This window comes from Salvia splendens, chromosome 4 (assembly GCF_004379255.2).
Source record: "Salvia splendens isolate huo1 chromosome 4, SspV2, whole genome shotgun sequence".
Taxonomy (NCBI): domain Eukaryota; kingdom Viridiplantae; phylum Streptophyta; class Magnoliopsida; order Lamiales; family Lamiaceae; genus Salvia; species Salvia splendens.
The window spans coordinates 24,724,552-24,731,314 of record NC_056035.1 but is presented as its reverse complement, the minus strand read 5'-3'; the positions used below and the strand labels follow the sequence as shown (position 1 = coordinate 24,731,314).

The 6,763-nt window shown below is 36.0% G+C and overlaps 3 long non-coding RNA genes across 3 annotated transcripts; all 3 read left to right on the top strand.

Annotated features, from left to right (window-relative positions):
- The first annotated feature begins 1,618 nt into the window (after window positions 1-1,618).
- On the top strand, window positions 1,619-2,227 carry LOC121800416. Its single transcript, XR_006050499.1, has 2 exons — window positions 1,619-1,926; window positions 1,995-2,227. It is a non-coding gene; the product is annotated as an uncharacterized LOC121800416 (long non-coding RNA).
- Window positions 2,228-4,797: 2,570 nt separating this feature from the next.
- On the top strand, window positions 4,798-6,090 carry LOC121800462. The gene is made up of 3 exons (XR_006050512.1): window positions 4,798-4,835; window positions 5,259-5,301; window positions 5,997-6,090. It is a non-coding gene; the product is annotated as an uncharacterized LOC121800462 (long non-coding RNA).
- A 73-nt stretch (window positions 6,091-6,163) lies between these two features.
- LOC121801221 lies at window positions 6,164-6,749 on the top strand. Its single transcript, XR_006050562.1, has 3 exons — window positions 6,164-6,187; window positions 6,313-6,472; window positions 6,652-6,749. It is a non-coding gene; the product is annotated as an uncharacterized LOC121801221 (long non-coding RNA).
- The last annotated feature ends 14 nt before the right edge of the window (window positions 6,750-6,763 follow it).

Here is a 6,763-nt window from a genome sequence, read left to right as displayed (position 1 = left end):
AAGGCTAGAAAAAAGAATATCGAGCAAAAAATAGAATTATGCTCAAAAGAATAAGATGACTTGGTTTAGATGGTAGAAAAATCTCAAGTTTGGGATGTTGAGCTGTCAGAATTTTGTACGCATTCAGTGAGATGGGAAGGATGTTGTGAAGGATGTTGTGAGGGATGTGCTAGCATTTTAAGAATGGTGATAAGCTACTTATCCAAATATGATCACACCTTTACCAAAAGCCCCGTTACATCCAAATGAAAAAGACCTTTTGATTTATGCATCATATTGACTTGTGAGCGATGAATTTTGCTTGATTTTGGGAGAAAGATCTTATGTGCTTAAAATAAAGAATAGCTGGAAGAATTTCTCTTTATGAATTAGCGACGATGGTTTGAGACTCCCAAGACATAAATCGAACTTACATTGAAGCATTGGATGCCTAGCTCTTAGGGAATTAGTTCGTGTACAATTCTTGTTCTAAAGTCTTACTCGCGCGTGAATTCGGGCTCAACCTAATTTCTCTAAATGATTCATGTGATTTGACGTGACTTGAAGTAGAGGATTATCAAATGTCTTGTGAATGTGCTTATTTATCTAACTTGCTTGAGGGCGAGCAAGACTTATGTTTGGGAAGTAATTGATGTGTGTGGGTAATTGTTTAACTTGTTGTTACAAAATGGATGGAATGGAGGGTAGTGTACTACTGCTCCAGTTCAATTTTGACCACCTCACTATTTATTCCAGCGAGTTGAAGGGTATAAAGCTGCAACCAATATTCGCTTCAATATTCAAACATTTATTTAATAAACCTAACTTTAGTTCGATATTTAGTGTGTCATTTCATACTAAAGCCATCAATGAAGAACTATTGCCAAATCTTTATGATGCTCTACACTTGTTGGTACCTGATAAAATTGGGGTTGGACTTGCTTTGTCTAATTCTGAAGAACACGATATCATCATGATACCAGGATGTGTGGTTAGTTATTCTCTTCTTTGTACATACATTTAGACATAATTTTTTGTTTAGTTGTAGGAAGTGGAATACATACAACACTTTATTATTTTTATCTCCTTGGAATTCTTCTACTTGTTGCACTAAACCTGTAACCCTTTTCTTGGCTGTGTATTCAGGAAAGACTTTCTGTTTGAGTCAGATTGCAGAGCTGCTGTGTACCAATCCCGTTGCGTTTGAGGCTATTGAGATAATTCAGCATATTCTCGTGTTACTCTTAGTCGATTTGAAGGCCTCTCTAAGCATTTAGATTCGTGCTTGCAAATGTTATCTCTCGTGGAACTAAGGTGTTTTCTGTGATAGTTCCTAGTGCATAAATAGACTAGAAAGTACTTAGTCGATCTGAAGGTCGAGGGTGGTAGGGGGCGACTGAGTTATTAACTTAAAAGATGAGGGGGACACGGTGGAAAACTGAAGGCAAAAGTCTATTTATTGATTTTTGAGCTTACTTTGTGATCTTCTGTTTCTTGGTTGTTGCGCCTCTATTTTTCCTACTTATTTAATTCATTCTTTGCTGCATTTTGCAGCTTTATAATTGATCTGTTACATATATTCTATTTTTGTTTGTTATACTGTGCCCGACGTTTTTCTACTTTTTCTAATCCACTTTTTGCTACCTTGCAGCATAATTAATTCATACATACATAGATAGCATCCTATTTTTCTTTGTCTCATATGCCCTATACAAATATGTGCTATATAAGTGTTTCTTTGATATGTAAACCCCATTGATTGTCAAGTCTTGGCTTCTTAATATATCTGTTAAATGTTTTTATAGGCTCTTTCCCAGTTACTTACTACACACATTTCCTTTTTACTTTGGCATTCAGTTTGCAGGACTTGCATCTAAAAAAGAAATCGTGGGCCTTGGAAACTGGTTGATGACTCAATTAGTGTCAAGTAAAGATACTTTATATGAGGTTATTGTTGCCACTACTGTAGCAGGGTGACTGATCTTTCTCATGATTTTAATATTTTTGCAATGCAGGAATGGAAATTGCAGCTTGTTGCCACTATGTAGTAAATACTTTAACTACAATAGATGGAATCTAGACTACTTCGATTTCTGTATATTTGAGTTTGTTTTCTTTACCTGTCCGTTTGATGATTATGATTGATACAACAAATTCTGGTTTACTGAGTGAACATAAGAACAGATTAATAGTGTTGTAATATACTATTCAACTTAACTATGAGTTGTAATGTTACCCCGTTCTAAAATTTTCAGCTTGCCTGTAATGTTTATCCTTTGTGAATGCTTCTGCTTCAGTATCAGTCAATAATCATCACTTGTGACTCACCATATGTTGTGTATTGCTGCATCAACTTGTGACTCACCATATGTTGTGTATTGCTGCATCAACTTGTGACTCACCATATGCTGTGTATTGCTGCATCAACTTGTGACTCACCATATGCTGTGTATTGCTTGAGCTGCTTTAGATGCTTTGGGGAAGCTTGCAAATTCAAGAGTTTGTTCTAATGTTATTATTTTGAATTTTAGTCTAACCTTGGATTTATGACATTCCCATGTTTTCCTTCGAGAGTAAGGTATTAGAGCAGTTTCTGGACCGTCTCATTGAGTAGTACTGCTCCAGTTTAGTTTTGACCACCTCACTATTTATTCCAGCGAGTTGAAGGGTATAAAGCTGCAACCAATATTTGCTTCAATATTCAAACTTTTATTTATTAAACCTAACTTTAGTTCGATATTAAGTGTGCCATTTCATACTAAAGCCATCAATGAAGAACTTCTGCATAATCAGTCTGATGCTCTACACTTGTCTGTACCTGATAAAATTGAAGTTGGTCTAGCTTTGTCTAATTCTGAAGAACACGATACCAGGATGTGTGGTTAGTTATTCTCTTCTTTGTACATACATTTAGATATAATTTTTTGTTTAGTTGTAGGAAGTGGAATACATACAATAATTTCTACGTGTTGCACTAAACGTGTAACCCTTTTCTTGTCTGTGTGCAAGAAAGAAATTCTTTTTGGGTCAGATTTCAGAGCTGTGTGCCAATCCTGTTGCACTTGAGGCTACTGAGATAATTCAGCATATTCTTTTTGAAGTGATCTGTTTGGTCAAGTTCCTCAACAATTTATTTTGACCTAACATCTCTTATATGCTAGTTAGGTAGTTTTATACTTAGTCTACTGTGTTTGAGTTTTTTATCTTTACCTGTCCGTTTGATGTTTATGATTGATAAATCAAATTATTGGTTTACTGAGTGAACATGATCCCAGATAAATAATGTCATAAAATACTCTTCAACCTAACTATGTTAATTGTAATGTTACTCTGTTGTAAAATTTTCAGCTTGCCTATAATGTTTATCCTTTGTGAATGCTTCTACTTCAGATCAGTCATTAAGCATCAACGCGTGACTCACCTTACGTTGGGTATTGCTTTACGAGCTGTTTTAGATGCTTTGTGGAAGCCTGCAGATTCGGAAGTTTGTTCCTTCCTAGGTTATCAGTGAATGTTATTATTGTGAATTACAGTCTGACCTTGGATTTATGACATTATGATGTTTTCATTTGGGAGTAAGGCATTGGAGCAGTTTGTGGACCGTCTTATTGAGTGGCCACAATACTGCCATCATATCCTACACTTTGCAGCATTTATAGAGAGGGATCTTAACAGTATTTCAACGGCTTATACTTAACCTGATGTTGGCCGCCATAGTGTTGTGCTGATCATCGATGCGGTCATTTTGGTTTCAGATTGGAGGCCCATCATTTCTCTGATCGGACCTGGCAGCATCTCGTGTGGATTAGCAATTCCCCTCTTCGATCTCACTACAACAGAGACCACCAAGTTCTCTAGATGAGAGTTGACTCCTAATTACATGAAGCCATCACAACACACCTACCCTTCCTAAGGCAAGTAATAGGGTCTTTGTCTTCTTTGATGTAGTTCACTTGATACTTTTTCTATTTTTACCTTGTTTTTTATTTTACTTTTGTGAGCTAATCTACTCAAACCCACAATGCAGTCACTCAGTGGTGCTTTGCTGTCAATACAATTTGCCTCATCGGGTTTACCATGGTCTTCTAGATCAACCTCAGCAAGTAAATTATCACGTTTAACTGTGCTACTTTCTCTCATTGTGCGCTTTATGGATTACATTAACATTGGGACTGGTGTTACAACTTTGAGAACAGAAACTCTCGTAGAGGTGATTGGATGTAACTGTCTTATAATTTTTTGGTCTCTGTTTACACTTTATCTTGATCCTTTTGGTTTTCCTATGCTTTTATGACTTAGCATATTACAAGTTCTATTAATTGCACATATAACTTTATCCTACCGGTTAAATAAAATCTCACACTTCTGAATTCTTTCTTCATTCCTGATTACTTTCTCGTTTTCCTTTCCCCCCTTTGTTTATTTATTATTTGTTTTAATTCAGGAGTAGTGCACTTTTGGTTTCCTTTCACACCGGGTAATGGAGGCGTTCTGATTCTGGTTCAGGCCGTCATGAACTTAAAGTTATCGGGCTCAGACAATATTTCCTCATATATGGCTGCTATCTCCTGCCTAAAATCTAAAGCTTTATCTATTGTGAGTGCACTTTCCAATTAATATAAGTTGATATGTGTTTAAATCTTAAAACTGTTGGTAAAGTTAGCACACCTTAAAATTTTATGTGCTTGTACTTGTGCTTGGTGTGGTTGTGTGAACAGGCCCTTAATTCTTTAAAGTAAGTGTGATTTTTTCCGCTGCAGCTTTTGCAACTCTGTGAAACTAAAAGTGTATCATACCTGGATGAGGTGGCCAGCAATACAACAACTCAAAATATGGCAAAGTCTGTTGGACTCGAGGTATTGGTTTCTAAAATCAAAGTATCATGCGGTTTCTGTCATAACTCAGAGAGAGATATATGTTCATTGCATTTATAATAAAAAAGATTTCCCAGACCCTTTAGATCTATTGTTACAATTACATTGAAAATCAAAGTTTTGTACTCTGAAATGAACTGAAATAATCTTAAATGTACTGCAGAAATTTAACACATCGAGAAAATCCAAATACGACACATTTCCAACTTTTTCTTGTGATTTTTAACTACTTATTAGTAATGCCTAGTCGCAATTGGGTCTATAACAAATGTTTATAGTATTTAATGTACAATAAACATTGCAATATCTGCACTTTGAGAAGATTTTGCCTTCTATACATATTAGTTATCAAAATTTTCATTTTTCCTTGGTGCTATCATTATCATGGGCATTTGTTTTGTATAGGTTCTTGCATTGCTGGTAAAAGCTTGGAATAGATTCAAGACAGGTATATGCTCCCTCCGAGGCAAGTTACTACACTGGAACTTAATATAAAGCGCTTGGCAGATGTCGTCTCAGATGCTTTAAATTTTTCGGTCATTCAAATTTTAGCTCTCTCATCATTTTATAAATTTGATCATTCTATAATTTTTTGTGGGGATTGGATCTCCTTGAGGACACCCTTCGGTTCCTTGCTTGCATTTTTCTACGCTCGCCTTAGTATTCTCTGTTCAGCACCTTCTACCTCCTCTTATGAATACAGTCGGCAACATATAGTTTTTGGTATCATGGTGATGAGAAAGCTGAAATTCACTGTGCTGAAGAATGACATGATTGCATCTGCTCAGCAAGTTCAGTCTGCAAAATAAGTTGCCTTAAGAAACATTCTGGCATCTGAGAAGATTAAGAAAATTAGCATCTGAGAAGATTAAGAAAATTAGCTTGGTTCCAGAGCATGTGTTAATGACATAGCTCTGAAGTATTTGTTAAGATTTACCTTTTCCTTCTATGGTTTGAGGGTGTTCGATACATTTGGATCTATCGCCTAGGTTAATCAATAAGATTTATTTTGTATGCATTTGCATCCTTATGCATTTGTTATGTATGTGTCTCAGCCGAGAAAAACTCGATTGTTAAAAATTTAATTCTAACATCTTTAATGGGTTATAGCTTCCTGATAACTACTTGGTTTCCTATGTGCAGGTACTGGCTGCAGTCATTACGGCAGGTGCTTCTAGAGAGCATGAAATCCTAGCTGAAATAAGAGATGCTGTTTTTTCTTTCATTCGTAAAATGGTGCCCAGAAGAGTGATGGATACGATGCTTGTCTCTCGTGTTAGGATTTTCTATATAATGTCCCTGCTTGCTCGTCACCGGAGCTACAATCAATTAAGGTGCCTCCCTGTCATGAGTCGATCTACTAGTTGAATAGACAAATTTTTCTACTTGAGTGAAACATGAAATCTTATATTATGATAAGCATCGAGTGTAAAAGTGAAAATGTCTTTCGTGATGTAAGGTTTCTCCAGTTGAGCGCTGGAAGATCTCTAGTTCGTTACGATTCTAGTTCAAGGAATATGCTGGTTGGGGACCGAATTCAAGGGTTCAAAGTAAATATAAAACCAGAGAAGAAGTCAAAGTTGTCATCAGTAGTTCTGAAGATACGTGGAATTGATCAGGTAAATTAGTCGTGTTTTCCTTCTTGATTCCATTTGTACTCATCGCTAGATTTAATGTCTTTTCCATTCTAGCATGTTTATGTTATTCTTTATTTCTGTATAGATGAGTTACACCTCTCTAACAGCTTAAGCCTGAATAAGATACTAAATTGAAACGATTTCCTTGTAATTTGTATTAGCAAAGCAACAAATCCACACACAGTGGATGGGCCATTCTAACCTTGTCATTTCAGAAGCAAAGCAACAATCAATGATTTCCTTTCCATTGCTGATGACATGGCTGCAGGAGCA